Source organism: Phyllobates terribilis, unplaced genomic scaffold (assembly GCF_046119375.1).
Source record: "Phyllobates terribilis strain yellow unplaced genomic scaffold, ASM4611937v1 Scaffold_13__5_contigs__length_258822181, whole genome shotgun sequence".
Taxonomy (NCBI): domain Eukaryota; kingdom Metazoa; phylum Chordata; class Amphibia; order Anura; family Dendrobatidae; genus Phyllobates; species Phyllobates terribilis.
Window position 1 is genome coordinate 63,438,405 of NW_027362773.1, and position 27,552 is coordinate 63,465,956.

Genomic DNA, 27,552 nt, shown 5'->3' on the forward strand with positions numbered 1-27,552 from the left:
ATACATGCATTAAAATAAAATAAATAAATTTTTTTCCCCCTTTAGCTGAGTTCCAGGCGAATTACGCACCCGTCCAGATGGATCTATCAGCCCTCGTTCCTGCGGATCCGCCACGTTACTATGGGGATCCAAGACAGTGTCGTGCATTTGTGGAGCAATGCATGCTACACTTTAAGGCCTACCCTCTCTATTTTCCTTCCGATTGGGCTAAAGTGGCCTTTATGATTGACTACCTAGCGGGTGATGCCTTGAAATGGGTCACCCCCCTATGGGAAGCATGGGATCCTGTCATCCTTGACCTGCAGGCCTTCCTGGTGGCCTTTCGTATGGTCTTCGAGGACCCTAACTCTGAAGCCCCTGCTGAAGCTTCACTTCCCAATATCCCGGAGCAGCCCCGACGGGTAATGTGTGTGGGTAGCGCAATAGTCCTCCAGCCCAATGAGACTACTGCCCACCCAGAATCCTCACAGGGTGACTACGCTTTCCGGAATACTTCTCTCAACCTCAAGAGGCAGTCCAGACGTGCTAGACTTAGAGGCAAGCCGTCACGCCAGGGTCTGTCCTCCCTGAGACCTCCTGACCCCAACCTTGAAGTCCCTACTGAAGCTTCATCTCCCTGTATCCCGGAGAAACCCCAATGGGTAATGTGCGTGGGTAGTGCACCAGTTCTCCTGGCCGAAGAGACTTCTGCCCATCCAGACTCCACACAGGAGAACTTCCTGCACCCGGCATCAGATGCTTCTTTCTCTTTAACCGGTGTGCATGTCCAAGGATGCTCCAAAGCTGTGGTTACCTCAGAGTCTGTGCACCTCTACTACCTGGCGGAGGATCCCCTGTTGCCTCCTGAACCCTCCGGGATACCACTCGATGACAAATGGAGAGAGACTTCTCTACACCCGGTACTCAATACTTTGTCCGCTTCGTCCTGTGAGCCTGACAATGGGTACCCCAAAGTGGTAGTTACCTCCGAGTCTCTACACCCCTCCGACCAGGCGGAGGATCTCCAGTTGTCTCCTGAACCCTTCGGGGTGCTACCTGGTAGCGAAAGGACAGAGACTCTCTTATACTCTGTACCTGATACCTCGCTCGCTTCGTCCAGTGAGTCCAACCTAGTGTACTCCGAAGCAGAGGTTACTCCTGAGTCTCTACACCCCTCCGACCAGGCGGAGGACCTCCAGTTGTGTTCAGAATCCTTCGGGGTGCCACCTGGTGGTGAATGGACAGAGACTTTCCTATATCCTGGATCTGATACCTCGCTTGCTTCGTCCAGTGAGTCCGACCTAGTGTACTCTGAAGCAGAGGTTACCCGTGAGTCTCTACACCCCTCTGACCAGGCGGAGGACCGCCAGCTGTCTCCAGAACCCTTCGGGGTGCCACCTGGTGGTGAATGGACAGAGACTTTCCTATACTCGGTACCCGATACCTCGCCTGCTTCCTCCAGTGAGTCCGACCTAGTGTACTCTGAAGCAGAGGTTACCCGTGAGTCTCTACACCCCTCTGACCAGGCGGAGGACCGCCAGCTGTCTCCAGAACCCTTCGGGGTGCCACCTGGTGGTGAATGGACAGAGACTTTCCTATACTCGGTACCCGATACCTCGCCTGCTTCCTCCAGTGAGTCCGACCTAGTGTACTCTGAAGCAGTTGTTTTCTCTGAGCCTCTGCACTCTTCTGACCCGGCGGAGGACCTCCAGTTGTTTCCTGAATCCTCCGGGATACCACCAGATAACAAAGAGACAGTGACTTTTCCTCATTATGTACCTGATAACCCGTCTATTTCTTCCTGTGAGCTTGACAAGATGTACCTCGAAGCAGAGATTACCCTTAAGTCTCTGTCCCCCTCCAACCCAGTGAACGACTGGCCCTCGAATTCCCTGCGGAAGATTCTGGCAGGCCTGAAGAAGAGGGGGCGTAAGGGGGGAGGTACTGTAACATACCTGGCGGCGTCCTTGCATGGTGGTCCATCTCCCACTGTGCAAGAGGGCGCACTTGATCTCCTGTCCAGAATGTCTCTCTGGCTTCCCTCCATGCTGTCTGTTTGTGTCTGTTTCTGCTGCTTAAGGGCGGCGCCCGATCACTTCCTGCCTTTTGTACCTGCTGTGGGTCACACCCCTTGTGCGTCCTCAGCCTATTGCTGTCTGTCACTTGGTATATAGCTCAGCAGCTCCCTTCTATCCCTGCCTGAGCATAGTGTTTCCTTCAGTGTGTGCTTGCACTCTGAAGGTGCCAGGTCCCGTCTCTTGTCTCCTGCTTTTTGTATCAGTTCCCGTGTCTGAACTGAGTCCTGTATATCTCCTGCTTTGCGGTATCAGCTCCCATGTCTGAACTGTGTCCTGTATGTCTCCTGCTTTGCGGTATCAGCTCCCGTGTCTGAACTGAGTCCTGTATGTCTCCTGCTTTGCGGTTTCAGCTCCCGTGTCTGAACTGAGTCCTGTATGTCTCCTGCTTTGCGGTATCAGCTCCCGTGTCTGAACTGTGTCCTTTTTGTGTTCTCTGGTCTGTCCTGTCTGAACACGCTCCTTGCCTGTTCGTTCCGCCTTCTAGTGGCCGATTTCCTAGACCCGCTCCTGCGTCTGGTCTGTCCTGTCTGAACACGCTCCTTGCCTGTTCGTCCCGCCTCTCTGGGGGCCGTATTCCCAGACCCGCTCCTGTATCCCTCTGCAGTGTCGGTCTCCTCCGTACACTCAGTTCCAGTCTGAACTCTCTCCTGTCCTTTACCTGTTTTGCCTCTATGTCCGTTCCCTTCCTTTTTCTGCAGAGTCTGAACTCGTACCTAACTCCTGCTTGTTGTCTCTGCAAGTACTGTGTGAGTATCTGGCTCTGTCTTTCCCTTCCTGTCTGTTCCGTGTGAACAGAGCCCTGTCCTCCCTGCTCAGCCTTGTCTGCATACCAGTCGTGCCTGCCTATACCCACCAGTCTGTGTGCCAGCCTACCAGCCTGTTCCTGTATTCCCCTGTGTGGGTCAACAGCCGTGTCCGGGGTCTGTCCTGGAGTAGCACCTGGTCCCTCTGCTCGGTTCCTCCTTGGTGCACTGGCGTCGTATGCCGTCGTGCGACCCTGGTCGGATCGGGTGAATACTTAGTCACGCCCCTCCAGGCATTCACTCTCCGGCACGGTCCAGTGGAATCACTACAATCACACGCACATGCCGCTTAGCCCGGGCGTGTGCATAACACAGACTAGTGTATCTGAGAAAGTGTGCACCTTGGATTGTGAGATGGACAAGCCATAAGCAACATCTTTTTACATTTCTTTTGCATGTCTTTTTTTAAAGGGTTTTTTATTTATTTTAAAGAAAAAATACATTTTCTAACATTGAAAAATTTAGTGTGAGTGTTTTAAAAAAAAGTTTTAAATGTTTTAGAACACTTCTTGTAATAGTCCAATTTTACACCTGTACATGTAACATGAATACAATGGCTTAATACAGGTGACGGCTTTTGAGACATGAACCTAACTAGTTTTCTTGTCATGTCCTTTTTTTAAAAAAGTACACATTTTACTATTTACATAATACTGATACTAATCCAATTTTTCAAACGTATATCTCACAATAATTATGTGTGCTGTGACCGCATGTTACAATCTGAACATGTACCTGTCTAATAATGTGCCTTTTTTGACAGATTTTTTGTCAAGGCGGAGAATTTAAAAAAAAAGTAATATAATAAAAAACGCTTCCAAAATGCTGAATTATAATCACGCAGGTAAATCCGATGTGTTCATGAGCCATGAGGATTTACTGCATGTAATGAATGGCGGATCGTAAACCTGCACCGCGGGTGAGTTCACGCAGCGTCAAATAGAAGCACAGTGGGATTAGGATTACTATAAATCTCATCCACTGTGCTTATAAAGTAGAATGCAGAATTTTGGGTGCAGCACAGGTGAGCTGCGTCTAAAACGCTGCTATTCCTGACCGTGGGCACGTACCTGTGGCACCCCAGGGGTCTGGTTTCCCACAGTAATGTAATGTTATGTCTGAGAGCAGGTGGGAGGTCCTTTGGTCAGGGATCCTGTGCATGCCACACCTCCTGCCCAGTCTTGGGAGGGGAAGGACTTCCCCTATATAAACCTGGGGCTGAGGCAGGGTAGGGAGTTCTGAGAGGAGAAGACAGGGAGCAGAGCTGCTCTATGGGCTCTGCTCCACAGGCAGGCCCTGTCCAGGGGCCTGAGCCTGGAGTCAAGGAGAGTAGAGACAAGAAACAGTCACAGGAAGAAACAGCAGAAGCTCAGTGGGAGCAATACTACTACAAGTCAGGGGCTGGCAGCTGCAGAGCTCGCCCTGACTGAGAAGATTTCTTACCGGACCCGGAGTCCGAGGCTGTGGGGACTAACTCCTACCCAGCAGCAGAATCCGTCAGGCAGGGGATTTCAGGTCCTCTGGCCAAGAAGCCCGAAGGCACGGTCACACGCGTGGGACCAGCACCGCCATCGTGGAGCGGAAGCCATTAGAAGGCCCCGAGTCACCGGCCATACGGGTGAGCACCACACGGTACACTCAGGGACGTGGGCTACTTATACCCGCTTCTAGCAAGGTAGCCAGAAGAGTACAGTCAGTTTGGGAGGCCTACAACTCCACCTGGCCAGGGGAGATCCCATCTGCTCAAGGACTGACCAGGCCCCAATCGCTAGCCAGTACTCCGGGAGGGTCTATCATTGTCACCAGTAAAGACCCTGAACTACACAGTACCGTCTCCGAGTAGTTCCTGCTACCCCCATCATCCACATCTGCTGCCCTGAGGCCATACCCCTCCCGTTGGGGGTTATACCATTTACGCTGCACCATCCATCCACCGGCCTCAGCGGACTGTCCTGCAGCAGCAGCTCCATAGCTGCATTCAACGGGTGGCGTAGTCGTACAACATCTACCGCCGATACATCGCTGCTCAGTTTGACTCCCTGGGCACGGACCGGGTCGCCGCCACGAGACTACAACCCTCAAGAGATCCGGCTCCTAGTAAGCTCCCGCGTGCGCAACGCAGCGCGACACAGGCCCAGGGGCGCGTCATACCCTTAGTCCAGTTTGGCAACTGTACACCTCACAACTATAATGTGAGCTGTTACAGCATTTATAAGCCATGTAGCTACCTGGCATTTCTTCTTATGTAATCTTTTTTGACCAGGAAGATTTAATTTGCTAAGCAAAATATCTAAAAATAAATTACACTAAATAGAGACATTTGTTTAACCACCACTGATATGCCTTTTCACTGGGCCTTATTCCTCAGAGCTGCTTTTTCATGGGCTGCTTTAAGCAGGATCTAACAGACTGTCAGTGCAGAACTGGCAGGTCTCATGCACTTCAGTACATGAGTACTGCAATGCATGAGACCAGCGACCAAAGTGAAAAATGTTATCAGTGAGACGAAGTAAAAGAAGTTAAAAAAAAGTGAAATAAAATGTGTAAAAAAAGATGACGCAAAAACAAATACATTTTTGTAAAATTCTGTTTTTAGTGTGCAAAAGTAGCAAAGCATAAAAAACCTATATAAATCTGGTATCACTATAATTGAACAGTGAACCATGAAGAAAATATATGAAACTATAACTGAATTGCTGTTTTTTGTTCCTTTTGTGTTTGAAAAACCTGAATAAAAAGCGATAAAAGAAACGTTACAGTATTTACTTCAAAAAAATTTCCAACTCGTCCCACAAACAATAAGCCCTCACACAGCTCTGTTCACCAAAGAATAAAAAAGTTATAGGTTTCAGAATATGATGACGAAAAAACTATTTATTATAAAAAAGAAAGTTTGTGTAAGTAGCAAAACATTAAAAAAACAATATAAATCTGGCATCACTGTAATCATACTGACCAGAAGATTTAATTTGTCTTATCCCTTATACTGCATGAACTGCGTAAAAATAAGACATAAACATGTAGCCTCTTCTTTCTGCCGAGTGCTTTTCCGGGGTTTTTCGTGTAAATTAAAAAAAAACTTGATTCAGACAAAGCCTCTGACGAAACCGCTCACTATAATGAGGCAGATGGAGTCACTTTGGACTCTGTCTGGTCTCTCTTGACTAATGGCACCCAAAATCTATTCAAACAGAATCTGCGTTCTATAAGCCAAGTAGCGCTCCATCCCATTCGTACCCTGCCGTGTGCTCAAACAGTAGTGTAAAACCACATATGGAGTATCGCCATGTTCGGTAAAAGTTGCATAAGACATTGTCTGGTTCATTTTTTCTTATTACCCCTTGAATTAATTAAAGCTTTGAGGCTAAAGTAATTTTTTTTGTGGGAAAACCCTACATTTTTTATTGTCATGGCCCAATCTTATAAACTTTTGTGATGTAGTTTGTTTGCTGAAAATGCTCACCACACTACTAGATGTATTCCTTAAAAAGTTTAGTTTTGCCATGTGCCCAAATATTAGTTTTTGACCCCATATGGGTTGTTATTGCAATCAGGAGAAATTGCGTAACAAATTATGGGGCTCGTTTTCTCCTATTACCCCTCGTGGAGATTATAAATTTGTTGCTAAAAATTATTTTAGCGTTAAAAAAAGCAATTTTTTGTTTTCACATCTAAATGTTATAAACTTTCATGAATAACCTGTGGGTTAAAAATGCTCAATAGATCCCTAGATGGATTCCTTGAGGGATCTACTTTTCAAAAGGAGGTCAATTCTGGGAGGTTACTGCTGTTTTGGCATATCAGGGGCTCTGCAAATGTGACATGGCAATCACCATCTATTTTAGCCAAATTTACGCTCCAAAAATCAAATCTTTTCCTTCCTAGCCCTGCCATGTGCCCAAACATCAAAAGAAGACTACGGGCATTTAAAAGAGGCCAACACCCAGAGTTTTTAAGCCAAAAGTCTTTATTAATCGTATAAAATGAGAACATTTAAAAAGAAAACACAGAACTGCTGAAATCGGGGGATACACACAGCCTAAATCATATGCTCAGTAACCATGAATGCATAGATAATCCAATATCTAAAAATAAAAAACAGGGTGATTACTATCCAGTTATGTTATAATTTAATGCACCAGTTGATCATACAGAGAAATAATTAAAATCAATAATTTGTAAAGTGACTCGTGCTTGCAAGTCCAAAAAAGGCGATAATTCGATCATCAAACAATGGCAATATAAATATAGTATTCTACATATACCGGGATTTCTCTGATCATTGAAGGGTGCTGCTCTGCTATTCAACCTGTGAGTCATCCAATCAAAACAGGGACATGTCACGCAACACACCGGGGCGGCAGTGTATTCTTTACTGCTATTGGGCGGTTTACCTGATTTAAATGAGCCTATGTCATTCCAAGAACAAGCCTCCTGATGAAGAATATGGCAAAACATGCGTTGCAGATCTCCATCCATGTTACGTGATGCAGCACGCCATAAGCCACCTTGTCATTTTGTGGCGTTGAAATTCAGCAGTATGCAGAGTAAAAAAAAATATTTCTGTCAGTTACGTGGTGCAGCACGCCATAAGCCACCTTGTCATTTTGTGGCATTGAAATTCAGCTGTATGCAGAGAAAAAAAAATTTCTGTGAGTTACGTGATGCAGCACGCCATAAGCCCCCTTGTCATTTTGTTGTGCTGAAATTCAATTGTATGCAGCGTAAAAAAAAAAAAAAATTTTCTGTGAGTAACGTGATGCAGTGATGAGCCCAATATAAGTCTATGGGAAACTCGAGACATTTTTCTGGCGGCCCACTCCCGGTGGTCTGCAGATGGCTTAAAAATTGCCCAAATCGATAGGAACAGTGCTCAAATGACATGGGAACAGCATGGGGAAGACCCCTGGAAGCATCTCTGACTCCCAGGTCACTGCTTTAATCAAAGTTGTCAGAAGTAATACGTCACTTTTGCGGACAATAATACATAAAAAAGCGTAACCAAAATGGATTTTCGTGGGAAAAATGTTAAGGAACATCCTTTCCAGAGTAAAGACTTATATAAGGCAAAATAAATATACAAAAACAAAATGCTCCTCCACACGTTGGGCTATGTTCACACGTAGCGTATTTAATGCATTTTTGCACTTTTGCATTGCTTTCAACAGTGACAAATACATTCAGCAGTAAATGTCATTTTAACATTTTACTATCTTATCTTGCCATGTGGTGTGTGAGACATGATCAGAAATATACTGTTTCATTTATAAAGGAGTGACACTGAAAGACACAAACACTATTTATATAGGAACATCAGGCGGCCCTTACTATTCTTAAAGGGCCAGCAGTCGGCTATGCTTTGTTGTTCCCATTATCAAAGAGTGTGTCACCTATACTGTTATTGGGTATGCAGTGACTGCAAGGGCTGCCAAAAATTTGGACGCACCCTAATTCCCCTTTGAAGAGACATAGAGGAGGGCCTCATTTAAAACAAAATGTTCCCATTATAAATGAATGGGTCTCCTATAGTGGTAATGCCCATGCAGTGACTGCAAGGGCTGAAAAAAATTGGGAAAAACCCCAATAACAATTTAAAGACACATAGAGGTGGGCCTTAGTAATGACATGTTCCCATTAGAAAGGTGTTGGTCTGCTATCCCGTTATAGGATATGCAGTGAGTCCAATGGCTACCAAAATTTAGGAAAAACCCCAATACCAATTTAAATACTAAAAGAGCTGGACCACAGTAACAACATGTTCCCATTAGAAAAGGATCGGGTCTGCTATAAAGTTATAGGGTATGCAGTGAATGCAACAGCTGCCAAAATTTTAGAAATACCCAAATAAGAATGTTCAGCACAGGTTCCATTTCGAGAGTAATGGACTACAAAGCTAAAGAGAAATCTTGGCTAACTCAAATGGAACAGGCTTTTGGGACGAATAGTGCTGGGGCACATCAGGCTGTGAACTGCAAGTGGGACAAACAATTTTCTAATGTACAAACTCTACTTACCAGGAGAACGAAGCTATGGTGGAAGAGGGCCTTCCTAGAAACATATGTTGGTCGCAAAATGATCCCTAGGGGGGTTACGTATACGCATTACCCCTGCATTTCTAGTTAACGATGAAACATTTATCAAAATTGGAAGCAATGTGACAATTGCTCAAATATGTTTATGAAATTGCTTATTGATTATAATACCAAGACAATCATCGATTTAGATAAAGCCATTGATATGGCCCAAATGGATTTGAGAGGGGGATGGATGTCCAGCTGATAAATTAGCCTCATTTGATGCACAAATTGATAAGGCAATGGACACATTGGCTAAAAAAGATTCAAGACACCCATTCGTCTAAAATAAATAGAGATACTCAGGACTATAAATCCAAAAAAGTATATCAATGGAGTCAGTCGCCTATACAACATCTTTGGGCATTCAATAATCCCCTTATGTCTTCAGCCTCATCACTCAGTGATCTATCCGATGGGTCCACTTCTTCTATCGTGACCAGAGCAGGGACTTACACTAGAAAACAGCGGAGTCCCAATTATCATCCCTACAAGAGACGCGAATTCCGGGATTATGGAAAAAATAATAATAAGGTAATTAATCTTAGTAAGCATATTTTATCCTAAGCAGACATATCCCTATTAAATAGGGGTTTGTCATTTTCGCCCTCGGCTGGTTTTGATGCGTTTACCACTATTAAACATTTACATATATTCGCAAGAATATTATTACTAAAAAGGCATTTTCACAATGAAGATATTCTTACGTTGTTCCCTTTAGAGGAAGAACAAGTGGAAGAACTTGCTATGGAGCATTCTACACCAGAAAGTGGTAAGATCCCATCTTCTATTCGACAGGGCTCCAAGAAATTCCCCCCCGTTGTCATCCTGTGCAAACATTGACATGTTTGTACAGATTGTTTCGAAAGAACTTGGTGATATTCCTAGACACATAGTTGGTGACAATCTGAATAATTTAAAGAGAAAAAGATAGAAAACTCTTAGTGGGCTGCCCGATGTGGTGTTAAAGCCTGCAGACAAGGGGGGAAATGTGGTTATATGGCCAAAAGAAATGTACGAACACGAGGCCTTCCGTCAATTAAATAACAAACTATGTTATCAGAAACTCACTTTCAACCCCTTGTCTGCGTATAAAGAACAACTACATGGCATACTACATCGGGCAACCAGCAATGGAGTAATCACTAGTGGCGTAGCTCAGGCTCTCATTGTAATTGAGCCTACAATTCCCACTATGTATCTTTTACCAAAACTCCATAAAAACATCAACAAACCTCCAGGATGCCCCATAATATCAGGGAGGGGAAATTTCCTTGAGCCGGTCAGTAAATGGATCAATTCAAAGCTCCAACCACTTGTAGAATGCCTACCGTCCTTTCTTAAAGATACGGGCGACCTTCTGAGAAAAGCTGATGGCCTATATATAGAATCAGATACCATCTTAGTTACAGCAGATGTCGAGTTGCTTTACACAAATATAAAGCACACCGACGGACTTAGAGACACTCGTTTTTTCCTGGAGAGTTCCAATTTTTCTATAGATATGGTATCTTTGATACTGGAACTATTGGAGTTTGCACTAACGCACAATTTTTCCTGCAGCTCCAGGGAACAGCCATGGGGGCGGCCTTTGTGCCGTCCTATGCCAACCTGTTCCTGGGGCTGTGGGAAAGGGACCTCTCCATGCCTGATTGGGAGTCGTCGATGTGCCGCGTTCTTTGGTGGACGCGGTACATTAACGACAACTTCCTAATCTGGCAAGGCTCTCAAACTGAGTTGAATTCATTTATGATGGATTTAAATAATAATTTGGTGAATATACACATTACCTATCTGTGCGATACTGACAAAGCTGAGTTTCTTGATGTGAGTCTGCTACGTGATAATGAGAACACTATCCAGACTAAGATTTTCCATAAACCAATATCTACAAATGCATTATTGCATGCATCCTCGTTGTAACGGGTCTGGGAGGCGGAACCTCTGAGCTACTATACAAGGGGGCGGTCCTTGTAAGGGAGCGGGTGGCAACCAGGCAGGCAGTCAAAGCAGGTGACCGGGACAGTCTCTAGAAGAACGGGCAGGAGGTCACGGCAAGTGACCGGGGCAGTCTCTGGATGAACGGGCAGATGGTCACGGCAAGTGACCGGGGCAGTCTCTGGGTGAACGGGCAGATGGTCACGGCAAGTGACCGGGGCAGTCTCTGGGTGAACGGGCAGATGGTCACGGCAAGTCACCGGGGCAGTCTCTGGGTATAGGGTTGGTACGACCTGTGGCGGCTGATGGTAGACGTGAGCTCCCAGGTGAGCAGGCGAGAGTCTCTGGATAAACGGGTGGTCACAGCATGTGACGGCGGAGCCTCCAGGAAGACCAACAGACAGGCGGCAGATGAGCGCTCCCAGGTGAGCGGGCAGAAGTCTCTGGACAGGCGGGTGGTCACAGCACGTGACGGCAGAGCCTCCAGGTAGGCTAGCAGACAGGCAGCAGATGAGCGCTCCCAGGTGAGCGGGCAGGAGTCACTGGACAGGCAGGTGGTCACAGCACATGACGGCAGAGCCTCCAGGTAGGCTAGCAGGCAGGTAGCAGATGTGCGCTCCCAGGTGAGCGGGCAAGCTGGTCCATAGACAGACTGACAAGGGTTGAAAGGCAGACCGTCGGACCTCAGGCAAGCAGGCAGGTAGTTGATGTGCGCTCCCAGGTGAGCGGGCAAGCTGGTCCTTAGACAGACTGACAGGAGTAGTAAGGCAGACCGTCGGACCTCAGGCTAGCAGGTAGGTAGTTGAATATTAGGCTGGAATAAGACAGCAGGCTGGCAGGAATCTGGCAGGAATCTGGCAGGTATCTGGCAGGTAACTGGCAACGGGACCTGAGGGCTGAAGCAGAGTAGTGAACAGTGCAACAACATTGCTCGGGTACCTCCATTTTGGAGGAGGTGCCTTATATATGGTGAAGTCCTCCGGCCATTGGCCGGGGACTCCTTAGGACGGCGCGCGCGGCCCCTTTAAGAGGGAGGGAGCGCGCGCGCGCCCTAAGCACAGTGGCCGGGAAGGAGCGCGCGCTGCCAGCAGAGCGGGAGGAGGACGCCGGGCTCGGAGCAGAGAGGTGACGGGAACAGCGTCCCTGCCTAGCAGAGGGCAGGGACGCCGATGCTACAGTACCCCCCCCTTTAGGCCCCCCCCTTTTTAGGCCAGACAGAAATTTAGCAAGGATGAGAGGGGCATGGATGTTCTCACGGGGCTCCCACGTTCTCTCTTCAGGACCAAACCCCTTCCAATCTACTAGAAAAAAGGTCTTCCCTCTTACCCTTTTGGTGGCCAGAATGTTCTCTACCTCAAATTCGTTTTCAGCGGAAACCGGAGCAGGAGGCGTGCCTGTAGACTTAGAAAAAGAGTTAAGTACCACAGGTTTGAGGAGAGATACATGGAAGGAGTTAGGGATCCGCAAGTTGGCCGGGAGTTTCAATTTATAGGCCACCGGGTTGATCTGACTGATGACCTCCAGAGGACCGATGAACCGAGGCCCTAACTTATAGGAAGGAATCTTGAGCCGGACATACTTGGACGAGAGCCAGACCTTATCCCCTGGACGGAATTGAGGAGGATCCAGACGTTTTTTGTCAGCATGTCTTTTCATACGCTCGGATGACAGAAGGAGTGCGGACCGGGTACTCTCCCATGTGGAGGAAAATTTGTTAACAAGAGATTCCGCAGCCGGATTGTCCACCGAGGTGGAGATGGGAAACGGGATCCGAGGATGCTGACCGAAGACTACAAAAAACGGGGATTTGGAGGAAGATTCGCTCTCGTGATTGTTGTACGAGAATTCGGCCCATGGCAGGAGATCCACCCAGTCAGAATGGTGGGCATTAACGAAGTGCCGGAGGTAACTGGTCAGGATCTGATTGATCCGCTCCACTTGACCATTAGACTGTGGGTGGTAAGCGGAGGAGAAGTCCAGGGTGACGTCTAGCAATTTACAAGTGGCTCTCCAGAAACGAGAAGTGAACTGTACCCCACGATTCGACACGATGTGACGGGGCAGGCCATGAAGACGGAAGATGTGGCGGATAAAGTCTTTAGCCAGCTCGGGTGCAGACGGGAGGCCTGGCAGGGGAATGAAGTGAGCCATCTTGGAAAAGCGGTCAGCGACCACCCAAATGACCGTACAACCGGCAGAGACGGGAAGATCAGTTATGAAGTCCATTGCTATATGCTGCCAGGGGGCAGCAGGTACTGGCAGAGGAAGAAGGCGACCGGCTGGCAGGTGTCTCGGAACTTTGTTGCGGGCACAGGACACACAGGCAGAAACAAAGTCTATTACATCCTTGCGCAGGTTAGGCCAACAGTAGTGCCGGGAAATAAGCTGGAGGGTCTTTTTCTGACCGGCGTGGCCAGCTAGTTTAGACGAATGACCCCAGTGTAGGATCTTCTCCCGATCAGGTACCGATACGAACGTCTTACCGGGAGGGAGACGATTTAGACTCACGGGAGCCACCTGCATTACTCTGGCGGGATCGATGATATGTTTAGGTTCTTCCTTGAGATCAGATACCAGAAAGGATCGGGACAAGGCGTCTGCTTTGATGTTCTTGTCAGCCGGGCGAAAATGTAGAACAAAATCAAAGCGAGCAAAAAACAAGGACCACCGGGCTTGGCGCAGATTAAGTCTCTGGGCATGCTGGAGATAAGCCAAGTTCTTGTGGTCAGTGTAAATTATTACCGGATGAAAAACCCCCTCGAGTAGGTAACGCCACTCCTCCAATGCCAGCTTGATGGCCAATAACTCTCGGTCTCCTATGGAATAATTGCGCTCAGAAGAGGAGAAGAGTTTGGAGAAGAAGCCGCAAGTTACCATCCTCCCGGAAGAAGATTTTTGAGTAAGTACAGCTCCGGCTCCAGAGGAGGAGGCGTCAACCTCCAGAAAGAACTGCTTGTTGCTGTCCGGACGATGCAGCACCGGGGCGGAAGAGAAGGCCTGTTTTAAGGAAAGAAAGGCCTCCTCTGCTTCGGGCGGCCACTCTTTGGGATTAGTACCCTTACGGGTGAGCGCGGAAATTGGGGCAGTCCGGGAAGAGAAGTGCGGTATGAAGAGGCGGTAGTAGTTGGCGAAGCACAAGAACCGCTGAATGGCCTTCAACCCCTCCGGTCGGGGCCATTTCTCGATGGCAGACAGTTTCTCTGGATCCATTCGTAGGCCGGTCTGAGAAATAATGTAGCCCAAAAACGGAAGCGAGGTCTGCTCAAAGAGGCACTTCTCATATATAGCGAAGAGGTGGTTCTGCCTGAGCCTTAGCAGGACCTGACGAACGTCCCTCCGGTGAGTCTGGAGATCCGGAGAGAAGACCAAGATGTCGTCCAGGTACACCACAACGCAGGAGTAGAGAACGTCCCGGAAGATGTCATTGACCAACTCTTGAAAGACGGCAGGAGCGTTACAGAGACTAGAGATGAGCGTTGTTCTACTCGAACTGTTCGCCAATCTCAAATTCGAGCTGTTTTGGGCGGTGTTCGAGCCGGTCGGCGAACACGAACAATTTGAGAAAAATTCAGCTGTTCGAGGTTATGTTCGATAACTGTTCGTGCACCAAAATCATAACTGGATTTTTTCTCAGTAATGATGAAAATTAATGTTAATACGCAGTTTGAGTGTACAGCGGGGCGGGGGGAGGGGCAGGGGATGGATCTCTGCAGGAACAATGAAGATCTCCATTTTTTTTTCTCTTTCCCGCATTTGCAGTGGGGAGGTGCAATCTGTCAGCCTATCAGCAGCGCACACACGGAGCGAAGTGCTTTTTTTCACACAAGCAAGGGCATGTGTGATTGGCAGTGTATGTCACATGTCCTTGCCCTATAAGACCAAGCCATTTTCCCCGTCGCCACCATTTTCTCACTGCTGCAGCTGCGTGTTAGACGGCACCGCTGTTGCTGTGTGCGCTATACCTTGTTAATTTCAAGCCAATTTTCGCACAAATATACAGATAGCTTGGGAGTAGGGAATAGTTGTGATTGCAGTCCTTTTAAGGACTAGGTTACAGCATTTCCTACGACTTTTATCAAGCAGGTCTGTGCTCTTAAATAGATAGATTGTGGGAGTAAAGACTAATTGTAATTGGAGTCCTTTTCAGGACTAGGTTACATCTGTTCCTATCAGTTTTTGCCAGGCAGGTCTGTGCCAGTGCTGTGCAAGTTTTTTTCACAGCATTTGGCTGAATCTAGCAAAGCTAATCCTTTTTGGCCTATTGCAGAGTGTGTTAGTCAGTGGAGTAGCCTATCTGTGTTGCAAGATATACCACCTGTGTATAGAATACCAATTTTTTTACTGCACCTAGTGAAGTAAAATCTTTTGGGCATAGCATCATTCTATTAGTCCATCTATACTGACCTCCATCAGGTTGCAAATTAAAAATAATTTTTTTCTGCATCTAGCTCTGAAAAAATATTTGGGCTTCTAGCAGTGTGTGGGACTTGGTCTATTAGTCCATCTATACTGACCTCCATCAGGTTGCAAATTAAAAATAATTTTTTTCTTCATTTATCTCTGAAAAAATATTTGGGCTTCTAGCAGCGTGTGGGACTTGTTCTATTAGTCCATCTATACTGACCTCCATCAGGTTGCAAATTAAAAATAATTTTTTTCTGCATCTAGCTCTGAAAAAATATTTGGGCTTCTAGCAGTGTGTGGGACTTGGTCTATTAGTCCATCTATACTGACCTCCATCAGGTTGCAAATTAAAAATATTTTTTTTCTGCATCTAGCTCTGAAAAAATATTTGGGCTTCTAGCAGTGTGTGGGACTTGGTCTATTAGTCCATCTATACTGACCTCCATCAGGTTGCAAATTGAATAAAAAAAATTTCTGCATCTAGCTCTGAAAAAATATTTGGGCTTCTAGCGGTGTGTGGGACTTGGTCTATTAGTCCATCTTTACTGACCTCCATCAGGTTGCAAATTAAAAATATTTTTTTTCTGCATCTAGCTCTGAAAAAATATTTGGGCTTCTAGCAGTGTGTGGGACTTGGTCTATTAGTCCATCTATACTGACCTCCATCAGGTTGCAAATTAAAAATAATTTTTTTCTTCATTTAGCTCTGAAAATATATTTGGGCTTCTAGCAGTGTGTGGGACTTGTTCTATTAGTCCTTCTATACTGACCTCCAGCAGGTTGCAAATTGAATATAATTTTTTTCTGCATCTAGCTCTGAAAAAATATTTGGGCTTCTAGCGGTGTGTGGGACTTGGTCTATTAGTCCATCTATACTGACCTCCATCAGGTTGCAAATTAAAAATAATTTTTTTCTGCATCTAGCTCTGAAAAAATATTTGGGCTTCTAGCAGTGTGTGGGACTTGGTCTATTAGTCCATCTATACTGACCTCCATCAGGTTGCAAATTAAAAATATTTTTTTTCTTCATTTATCTCTGAAAAAATATTTGGGCTTCTAGCAGCGTGTGGGACTTGTTCTATTAGTCCATCTATACTGACATCCATCAGGTTGCAAATTAAAAATAATTTTTTTCTGCATCTAGCTCTGAAAAAATATTTGGGCTTCTAGCAGTGTGTGGGACTTGGTCTATTAGTCCATCTATACTGACCTCCATCAGGTTGCAAATTAAAAATAATTTTTTTCTTCATTTATCTCTGAAAAAATATTTGGGCTTCTAGCAGTGTGTGGGACTTGTTCTATTAGTCCATCTATACTGACCTCCATCAGGTTGCAAATTAAAAATATTTTTTTTCTGCATCTAGCTCTGAAAAAATATTTGGGCTTCTAGCAGTGTGTGGGACTTGGTCTATTAGTCCATCTATACTGACCTCCATCAGGTTGCAAATTAAAAATAATTTTTTTCTTCATTTAGCTCTGAAAAAATATTTGGGCTTCTAGCAGTGTGTGGGACTTGTTCTATTAGTCCTTCTATACTGACCTCCAGCAGGTTGCAAATTGAATATAATTTTTTTCTGCATCTAGCTCTGAAAAAATATTTGGGCTTCTAGCGGTGTGTGGGACTTGGTCTATTAGTCCATCTATACTGACCTCCATCAGGTTGCAAATTAAAAATAATTTTTTTCTGCATCTAGCTCTGAAAAAATATATGGGCTTCTAGCAGTGTGTGGGACTCGGTCTATTAGTCCATCTATACTGACCTCCATCAGGTTGCAAATTGAATAAAAAAATTTTCTGCATCTAGCTCTGAAAAAATATTTGGGCTTCTAGCGGTGTATGGGACTTGGTCTATTAGTCCATCTATACTGACCTCCATCAGGTTGCAAATTAAAAATAATTTTTTTCTGCATCTAACCCAGCCAATAGTTTTGGCCTAATTCCACAGTTTGGCCACTCAGCTCTGCTCGGTTACCATCCATTGTTTTTTTGTGCAAACAACTCCAGAGTTGTGAATTAGTTAACCACCAAAATGAGTGGAAAAAGGCCTGCTGCTGGTGGAAAGGGGAATAGGCGTGTTGGGAAGGGGAAAAAAGGTTGTGTCCGTGGGGTAGGTGCAGAAGAAAGACCATCTTCCAGCCTAACTAAAATGTCTACTTCTTTTAGCGGACAATGTGATAAGATCCCTTTCTTACGGCCACGCCAATCGCTACAAATTCCAGATGAGGCACAAAAACAGCAGGTGCTTCAACGGATATCAAGTGCTCCTTTAAGTGGGCTCTCCTCCACATCAACTTCAACATCACAAATACTCCAGTCCTCAAAGGTGTCACCCAAATCGCACTTGCTTCCTCACAGCTCCCAAATCTCCAGCTGCCCGTCTGAGTATGAGGTAGAACAGATGGTTGAGTCTGCAGAGCTGTTTACTCATACTATAGCCTGGGAATCAGAGGTCGACTCCAGCGCTTCTGTGAATCCAGACGAGGAAATGATCTGCACTGATGCCCAGAATCTTTATGAGTCGGATCCAGGACCAGACGCAGAAGGTTCTGACCATAATGTAGACCCTCATTCCCAAACTGTAACTCCTGTTGGTGGAGACAATGAGGAAGACGATGATAAGACTCAAATACCTGATTGGAGCGACAACTTTAGTTTTTTGTCAGGGCAGGAACAGGTTGGCTCTGAGGACGACGCGTGTGATAACGCACAGGGTGATGATGATGAGGTCGGAGATCCCACTTACTGTCAACCCACAGTCAGCCAAGAGATGAGGTCAGCAGAGGAGGTGGAGGAAGATGCTAGTGACGACGAGGTCAGGTTGCGCCTTCCTGGACAGAGACGTAGTACTGGAAGCACGTCAACAACTGCATCCTCAAACACAACTCTGCCTCTCACCACAAGTCGTGGTGGCTCTTCAGGTCGCATGGGTGCTAAGCCTTGCATAGCCTGGGCATTTTTTCAGATCGATAAAGATGACCCAACTCGTGTTATCTGTAACATTTGTCAGCAAAAGCTAAGTAGAGGCCAAAAAATACATAGTTTGAGTACTTCATGCATGAACCGGCACATGGACATGAAGCATAAGTTGCAGTGGGAAGCTCAGTGTGCTACAGTGCGGCCTAGCCGGCCGGGCCAACCACCGTCTGCCATATCTTGTGCATCCGCGGCCTCTTCATCCTCTGTGACTGGGGGGACAGCAGTCACACCTGTTTTGGGGCGCAGACCTGCCACCTCTTTACCCGCAACAGCCAGCGTGATTGGCAGGTCATCATTTTCTTTGGAGGTGGTAACACCAGCTGGTCTTGAGCGCTGTCCGACATCGATAGCACCACCTTTGGATCAAGGCAACCTAACATGTCCGCCTGCATCTTCCTCACAGACCGGCAGTTTGCCGGGGACACCCTTATCAACCCCGTCTAAGCACAATAGCCAGCCCTCGGTCCCTCAGATGTGGACAAGTAAAAGACCATTTCCTCCTAGCCATGAGAAAGCTAAGAGGTTGAATTTCACCATCTGCAAGCTCTTGGCTACAGAAATGCTGCCTTTCCGCCTGGTGGACACAGAGGATTTTCGAGACCTTATGTCCGTCGCAGTGCCCCAGTACCAGATGCCCAGTCGGCACTACTTCTCAAAGAAAGGTGTGCCTGCGCTCCACCAGCATGTCGCACACAACATCACCGCTTCTTTGAGAAACTCTGTGTGTGACAGGGTGCATTTCACCACAGACACTTGGACGAGTAGGCATGGACAGGGGCGTTACATGTCGCTGACTGGGCACTGGGTAACTATGGTGACAGCAGGACAAGGGGCTGCTGTCCAAGTCTTGCCGTCCCCACGAGTTGTGCGTCAATCCTCTTTATGTCAAAGTTCCTCCACTGCTTCTGCCTCCTCAACCTCCTCTCGGTCTTCCACCTGCACCCAAAGCCTGTCTGGTCATGCCACAAGCTTTCTAACTGCGCAGAAGGGATCCTGCACACCTCCTTACTATGCTGGCAGTAGGGCTCAACGTCATCAGGCGGTTTTTACATTGAAATGTCTGGGAAATGTGAGTCACACAGCTGAGGAGTTGTGGTCAGCTCTGGAGAACCAATTTCATGAATGGTTGTCTCCACTGGACCTGAAACCAGGGAAGGCCGTGTGCGACAATGCTGCAAACCTGGGTGCGGCCCTTCGCCGGGGCAATGTCACACACGTGCCTTGTATGGCTCACGTGTTGAACCTGGTTGTCCAGCAATTTTTAGCCGACTATCCCAGACTAGATGGCCTTCTGCAGAGGGCACGGTCGCTGTGTGCTCACTTCCGCCGTTCGCATCCCGCAGCTCAGCGACTTACATCTCTACAGAAGTCATTGGGCCTGCCACTTCACCGGCTAAAATGCGATGTGCCTACCCGGTGGAATTCAACTCTGCACATGTTGCAGCGACTGTGGCAGCACCGACAAGCCCTGGTGCAATACGTTCTGACGTATAGCCTGGGCCAACGAGATTCAGAGGTGGAGCAAATCACGCTGGAGGAGTGGTCTCAGATCAGGGACCTATGCACCCTTCTGCACAGTTTTGAAATGGCGACGAAGATGTTTAGTGCTGACGATGCCATTATCAGCATGACTATTCCGGTGATTTACATGCTGGAGCACATGTTAAACAGAATTCGGAGTCAGGTGGTGGCACAAGAGGAGGTGGAGAAAGTAGAGGAGGAGGAGTTGTATGCGGAAGGGCTAACATCTGCAAGGTCCAGACGGTCGGCAGCACCAAGGCGGCAGGCATGTGAGGGTGGGGGAGATGATTTTACCAGGGCGCATGGTAGCAGCCAAACTAGTGAGGAAGGTGCAGGAGCCCAGGAAGAAGTGGAGGACGAACTGATGGAAGACTCATCAGATGAGGGAGACCTTGATCACATTTCTGTTGTGCGAGGTTGGGGGGAGAGGACAGAGGAAGGAAGCATGATTGTTACCTCGCCACCAACACAACAGGGACTTGGTGCTCCTGGATGCGCAACACACATGAGTGCCTTCTTGCTGCACTACCTGCAACATGACCCTCGAATTGTGAGAATTAGAAATAATCCTGACTACTGGGTTGCCACACTGTTAGATCCCCGGTACAAAAGTAAATTTGCAGAAATTATTCCTGCCATAGAAAGGGATGCACGCATGCAGGAGTATCAGCAGAGACTGTTGCAGAATCTTACATGTGCTTTTCCACAAAATACCAGTGGTGCACGTAGTGAATCTCACAGTTCCAACTTGCCAACCGTGGGACCGTCAAGTGTTCAGCACTCAAACCGTAACAGAACCACAGTATCTGCTGGTAACATCAATTTTGCGGAATCATTTCACCACTTTTTTAGCCCATCCTTTGCAAGGCCACAGGAGACAAGAAGTCTGACACATAGTCAACGCCTAGAGACGATGGTACAGGAGTATCTCCAAGTAAACATTGAAGCCACGACTGTGTCACTGGACCCTTGCTCTTTTTGGGCTTCCAATCTGGATAAATGGCCGGAGCTAGCCACTTACGCCTTGGAGATCTTGTCATGCCCCGCAGCCAGCGTTCTGTCTGAACGTGTGTTCAGCGCTGCTGGTGGTGTGCTGACAGATAAGCGCACGCGGCTCTCCACTGATAATGTAGACAGACTCACGTTCATAAAGATGAACAAATCATGGATCCGAAATGACTTTTCTACCCCTGTGTCATCCTGGGGAGAGTAAAAGCTTGATGATTGGTTAAAATCACCCTACCAACCGTTTTAAGCTTTCAAATTACTAATCATGTTTATCTGTATCTTGACTGGAAAATAATTTGGGCTTTGTAGCAGTGTGCAGCACTGATCCTATTAGGCCATCTATAATAAGCTTCACCAGATTTAAAATTAAAAATAATTTTTAGCTGCATCTAGCCCGGAAAATAATTTTGGGGCTCCGAGATGCGCAAGACACGTAAGTGCCTTCCTGCTGCACTACCTGCAGCATGACCCTCATATTGTCAGAATTCGAAGTAATCATGACTACTGGGTTGCCACACTCTTAGATCCCCCAAACTTTTCGATCAACCTTTTCATTTTAATAAAGACCAAAAAATTGGTCATTTTTGAAATTATAAGCATTAGCAGGTTGTTAGAAACTGAAATCAAACAGTTTTCAACTCAAAACTTTATTCTAGGTGATGTTACATTTTCACATAGGACCCCTTGTTCGAAAGGAGCTTCTGAACTCTCTCGTCCATTGAATTTGTCAGGTTTTGGATGGTTTCTGCTTCAATTGTTTTGCATGAGGACAGAATACCCTCCCAGAGCTGTTGCTTAGATGTGAACTGCCTCCCGCCATCATAGACACTCCTTTTAATGATGCTCCAAAGGTTCTGAATGGGGTAGAGGTCAGGGGAGCATGGGGGTCACACCATAAGTTTGTCCCCTTTTATGCCCATATCAGCCAGAGATGCAGATGTTTTATGTGCAGCATGAGATGGTGCATTATCATGCAAAAAAATGATCTTGCTGTGAAATACACGGTTCTTCTTCTTGAACCATGGCAGGAAGTGCTGTTTGAGAAAATCAACATACATTATGGAGTTCATCTTTAGCGCCTTCAGGGATCCTAAAGGGGCCGACAATCTCTCTCCCCATGATTCCAGCCCAAAACATTACTCCACCTCCTCCTTGTTGGCGCTGTAGCCGTGTTTGCGTGGGGTGTCCATCAACCAGCCATCCTCCACTCCATTCATCTGGACCATCGAGCGCTGCACGGCACTCATCCGTGAACAAAACAGTTTTGAAATCAGTCTTCATGTAATGTTTGGCCCACTGGAGCCGTTTCTGCTTGTGTGAAGTGGATAGAGGAGGTCGACAGGATGGCGTATGCACAGCTGCAAACCTCTGAAGGACTCTGCATCTTGTTGTTCGGGGGACGTTGGAGGCACAAGCAGCTTCAAAAACTTGTCTGCTGCTATGACAAGGCTTTTTTGCCGCTGCTCTTTCAACCTGATGTAATTGCCTGTAGGAAAGAGTCCTCAATTTGCCCTTATCAGCACGCACACGTGTGTACTGTGAATCAGCTACATACTTCTTGATTGCCAAGACACTTCATCCTGATCATCGCACAATGTTGATTGTAGTCATGCCTTGACCTAAACACTCCACAATTTGTTGCTTCTCAGCAGCCGACACATCCTTTTTCTTTCCCATTTTGGCAGAAAATGTAGGCTGCTTAATAATGTGAGAGAGCCTTCTTAAGTAGTCTTGCCTTTCATTGGACACACCTGCCAAACTAATTAGCACAGGTGTCTGCAATTGCTTACAGTGATATAAAGAGCCCTGACACACATCACCATCAATGAGTTTAACTGACAAACAAACAAATTCTTCCCTTATCACTCCTAAACACTTTTTGCATAATAATTTGGAACGCGGTGTACATGTGCTTTTCCACAAAACACCAGTGGTTCACGTAGTGAATCTTACAGTTCTAACTTGCCAACCGTGGTCTGTATGGAATTGTTCAATAAAGGGCCTAAAATTAAGATAACATAGATGGGAGAGGTCTCTATGAATAGGAATTCCTAAGTATTTGATACCCTGTGAGAGCCAGGCAAAGGGAAAGTTGGACTGGATGGAATCCTATATGGATTTAGGGAGGGAGACATCGAGGGCCTCAGACTTCGCTGCATTGATTTTAAAATTTTACCATGTAACAAAGTGATCTATTTCAGCCATAACAGCAGGGATGGATATATGTGATTGAGTGATATATACTAGGACATCATCAGCAAATAGAGAGCACTTGTACTCGGTGCCTCCCACCTCAATCCACCTAATATTGGGGTTATGGCGAATTGATGAGAGCAGGTGCTCCGTCACTAGGATGTATAAGAGAGGGGACAGAGGACATCCCTGCCTTGTCCCATTGGTGATTGTGAAAGGTGATGAAAATGTTCTGACGCACCCCCTGGGCCTTGGGACACCCGGAGCCGGACCCTTTTTGGTGGATGCTGGTGGTTGTAGTCTTCGTGGCGGCGATCCGGTTCCGTGGCTCAGGGCGGTCAAACCAGTGGCGGAACTATTTATGTGGTTTTGATGTTTAAATGTCCGACTACGCCACCCGTGGATTGCGGTCAGAGTGAACCGCCGCTACAGGGCAGACCGCTAAGGCTGGTGTTGTGGGTGCAGCAGAGCGTAGCATGACTCCCCACGGGAGGAGTATAGCCTCAGGGCAGTGTATGCGGAGGATGGGGGTGATGGTGCAGGGCAGCAGCAGTAACGACACGGAGTCAGTGATGCAGTTCAGGGCCTTTACTCACAGTTCTTATTATCCAGACCACAACTGCAGGTAACGGCTGCCCACGTCGTACTGTGCTCACCAGGTGAGGGGCTCAGACAACTCCCAGATAACTTTGGAGCGCTTCACAGAACCCCCTTTGTGTGTCCTTTGTCTGGCCTTTCTTACCAACACTTCTGTCCGGCTGCCTCGGGCCTCCTCTTGGTAAACTTGGCGCTAGTTTCCCTGACCCTATGTGGTGCCTTCCTAGCGGGTGGAGCAAGGGGCTGCGCCACATAAAATGTCAGAGCCTCCGGTTTCTAGCTGAGGGTCGTTTCCTGCCTCCACTAGTTCGGGGACCGGTCTCCCCCTTTGGCCTGACCCCTCCACGCAGGTGGATTCGGGCGTGCGGTGGCGACTCGCCCGTCCGCACCTCTGGGATCCCTTCATTCCTCGTTCCTGGAGCCTTCTCCGCTCCTCTTCCTTCCTTCTCCCTCTTGCAGGCCTGGGCCTCTGTTACTAGGCCCGCCTCCGGAGCAGAGCTCATGCAGAGCCCCTGCTCCCTGCCACTTCTGCTCAGACTTCTCTGCACTGAACTAAGATGGTGCCCACCTTTTATACTCCCTTCTCAATGCACCCAGGAACTGCTTCCTCCCTGCTCCTGCACTGCAGGGTTCCCCTTCCTCAGTGTTCCCTCCCCCCACTCCAGCCAGGGACAGGGACTGTCGTGCCCATCTCAGGGGCATATTGGTCGCCCTGCCCCACGGCAATGTGGTGTAATGCATGCAGGTGTCGGGTCCTGATCCACACTCCATCCTTATCTGAGAGTGAGATATCACACCTCTGGGTGAGGTGCAATACGTCTGTAGCAACCGAGCCCTCGGTGCTACAGTTCCATTTATCTTCAGCCTAGGTGACGTATTGTGATACAGGGCCGTGATTTTGGCTATAAAAGGGTCCCCTAGACCCCTACCCCAAGCTTTTTAAGAGAATCATATATGGCGTGCCAGGAGACTCTATGGAATGCTTTCTCAGCATCCAACGAGAGTATCTACTTACAAATTTTTAACTGCATCTAGCCCAGGAAATACTTTGTGCCTAGTAGCAGTGTCTGCTAGTCAGCGGATTATCCCGGCTGTTAAGCAAGCTACACCACGTGTAGTTTGGACACTTAATTTTTTCAAAGGAAATGCTTCGGGACCACGGGATACTCAGTGAAGAGCATCAGGAGGCACCCCAAGGTATAGGGGCTGGGACTGGCACTAGGATGCCTTGCGGTGGACAGCCGAGCTCGATCCTTATAAAAGCTTTTTAACTGCAGCAGCTTTAGTGGACGCTACTGGAGCTGGAATTACGCGGCTGCTGGCATGAGACTTGCCCTCCAATAGATCCTTGTAAATGGATTTAAAGTGTTTTCATTCAAATTAGAGGGACAATTTAAATTAAAAAGCTTAGAGCTGCCTCCACCACAGGGGGGCTCTCTCGACCCACCAGCGGACAGGCACCAGTATTGGGAGAGGGGGGCTGGCCGTCAGGGTTCACCGCGGCTCTGGCACAAACCCGGCGACACGGAGGTGGCACGGGCAGGAGCGGACTGGCCGTCTCGGCTTCTCACTTTTTGGATTTTAGAAGGGCATGACATGCCTATATCTGTGTCTCCCCCTCCTTTTACTCCTCCACCTCTTTTCTTTTCGCATGACTATATGTACTTGTCACTTTTCCATGTGTTAGTTGTGTCTTCTGAGCAGTTTGTCAGCTTTTGGACACCTTTGAAGGTGTTTTCTATGTGTTTCTATGTGTTTTTGTTTGCCTGCCATTGGTTTTAACGGTGTTCGAAGGTGTTCGACGAACAGTTCGACGAACAGTTCGGCAAACACACGGGTGTTCGACGAACCGAACCGAACTCGAACACTACGGGGGTGGCTCAACACTAACAGAGACCAAAGGGCATTACCAGATATTCATAGTGGCCGTCCCGGGTGTTGAATGCAGTCTTCCATTCATCCCCTTGACGGATACGGACCAGGTTGTACGCCCCACGGAGGTCCAGTTTGGTGAAGACTCTAGCCCCCCTCAGGCGATCAAATAATTCTGGAATGAGCGGAAGGGGGTGCTTATTCTTCACCGTGATCTGGTTAATGCCTCTATAGTCTATACAGGAACGGAGAGAGCCGTCCTTCTTTTTTACGAAGAAGAAGCCTGCTCCCGCCGGGGAGGTAGATTTCCGGATGAATCCCCTGGCCAAATTCTCCTCAATATATTCGGACATCGACCGGGTCTCAGCAGCGGACAATGGGTAAATACGCCCACGGGGAGGAGTAGTACCGGGTAACAGGTCGATAGGACAATCATATGGTCTATGAGGGGGTAATGTCTCTGCCTCCTTTTTATTAAAGACATCAGCAAATGACCAATAGGGAATCGGAAGTCCAGGTAGATTAGTTGGGGTAGGAGAAGGACGGGCGGGATGAACAGGAACCAAACAAGTCTTATGACAGTCCTGTCCCCAGCGAAGGACTTCTCCGGTCTGCCAGTCAAGCACGGGTGCATGTCTCTGGAGCCAAGGTAGACCTAGTAAGAGGGCGTGAGAGAGTCCAGGCAGAACATGAAAAGAGATGCTCTCAGAATGCAGCATTCCCACCTGCAGAGTTACGGATTCGGTGATGAGTTGGATGGGACGTGGTAAGAGGCCCCCATCCACAGCAGCGACAGATAATGGTACAGCCAGAGGTTTGGTGGGAATGCGGTATTTTTCTACCAGGGACTGTGAGATAAGATTCCCAGCCGCTCCAGAGTCAAGTTGGGCTAGTTCGAAATAACGATTCTCCCCGCAGATAATAGAGACTGACAGTAACAGAGATGGAGAGGATTTATTCTTGTCTAGGTTGACCTCTCTGAGCGAACCTAGACACAGGCATTTCCCGACCTCTCCGGGCAGGTACGGATCCGGTGCTCCTTACTGCCACAGTAGAAGCAGCTCCCTTCGGCACGGCGTAAGTCCTGACGGGTTTTGGCCATCTTGGTCTGGTCGACCTGCATAGGCTCAGGAGAGTGTACCTGGGGAGAAACGGATTTCTGAAAAGTAGGAGCTAGACGTGGAAACCTCCTCTCACGGGTGACCTCTTTGGCACACTCCTGGAACCGTAGGTCAATCCGGGTGGCAAGAGTTATTAGGTCATCGAGAGTGGTAGGAATGTCCCGACCGGCAAGTTCATCTTTAATACGGCCGGACAGACCCTCCCAGAAGACGGATACCAGAGCATCGTTATCCCAGGCCAGCTCCGAGGCAAGGGTACGGAACCGTATGGCATATTGGCCCACGGTGAGATTTCCCTGACGGAGGCGTAGCAGAGATGATGCGGATGAGGTCTTCCGTCCGGGTTCGTCGAAGACTTTCCGGAAAGCCGTGAGAAAGGCAGGCAAGTCGGACACCAGGGGGTCTCCTCTCTCCCATAGAGGATTTAGCCAGGCCAGGGCCTCCCCGGTGAGATGGGACATGATGAAGGCAATTTTGGCCCGGTCGGAGTTAAACTGGTGGGACAGGAGTTCAAAGTGCAGGGTGCACTGATTTATGAAGCCCCGAGCCTGAGCGGAGTCGCCTCCGAAGCGAGGAGGTGCAGAAAGCCGGGGTCCGGGGTAGGATACCATGGTATTGGTGGGCAGCGGAGCTGCCGGATTGCGAGTCATGGCACTGGCGGAGGTTGCTGGTGGAGCAGTCAGAGTGTCCAGGCGAGAATTGACATTCCGCAGGTGACCCAGGATGGACTCCTGTTGGGACCTCTGACGGGACAGTTCATGACAGAGGTCCGAGAGCGTGGGAGCTTGGGTGCCACCGGGTTCCATGGCCCGAGCAAACTGTAACGGGTCTGGGAGGCGGAACCTCTGAGCTACTATACAAGGGGGCGGTCCTTGTAAGGGAGCGGGTGGCGACCAGGCAGGCAGTCAAAGCAGGTGACCGGGACAGTCTCTAGAAGAACGGGCAGGAGGTCACGGCAAGTGACCGGGGCAGTCTCTGGATGAACGGG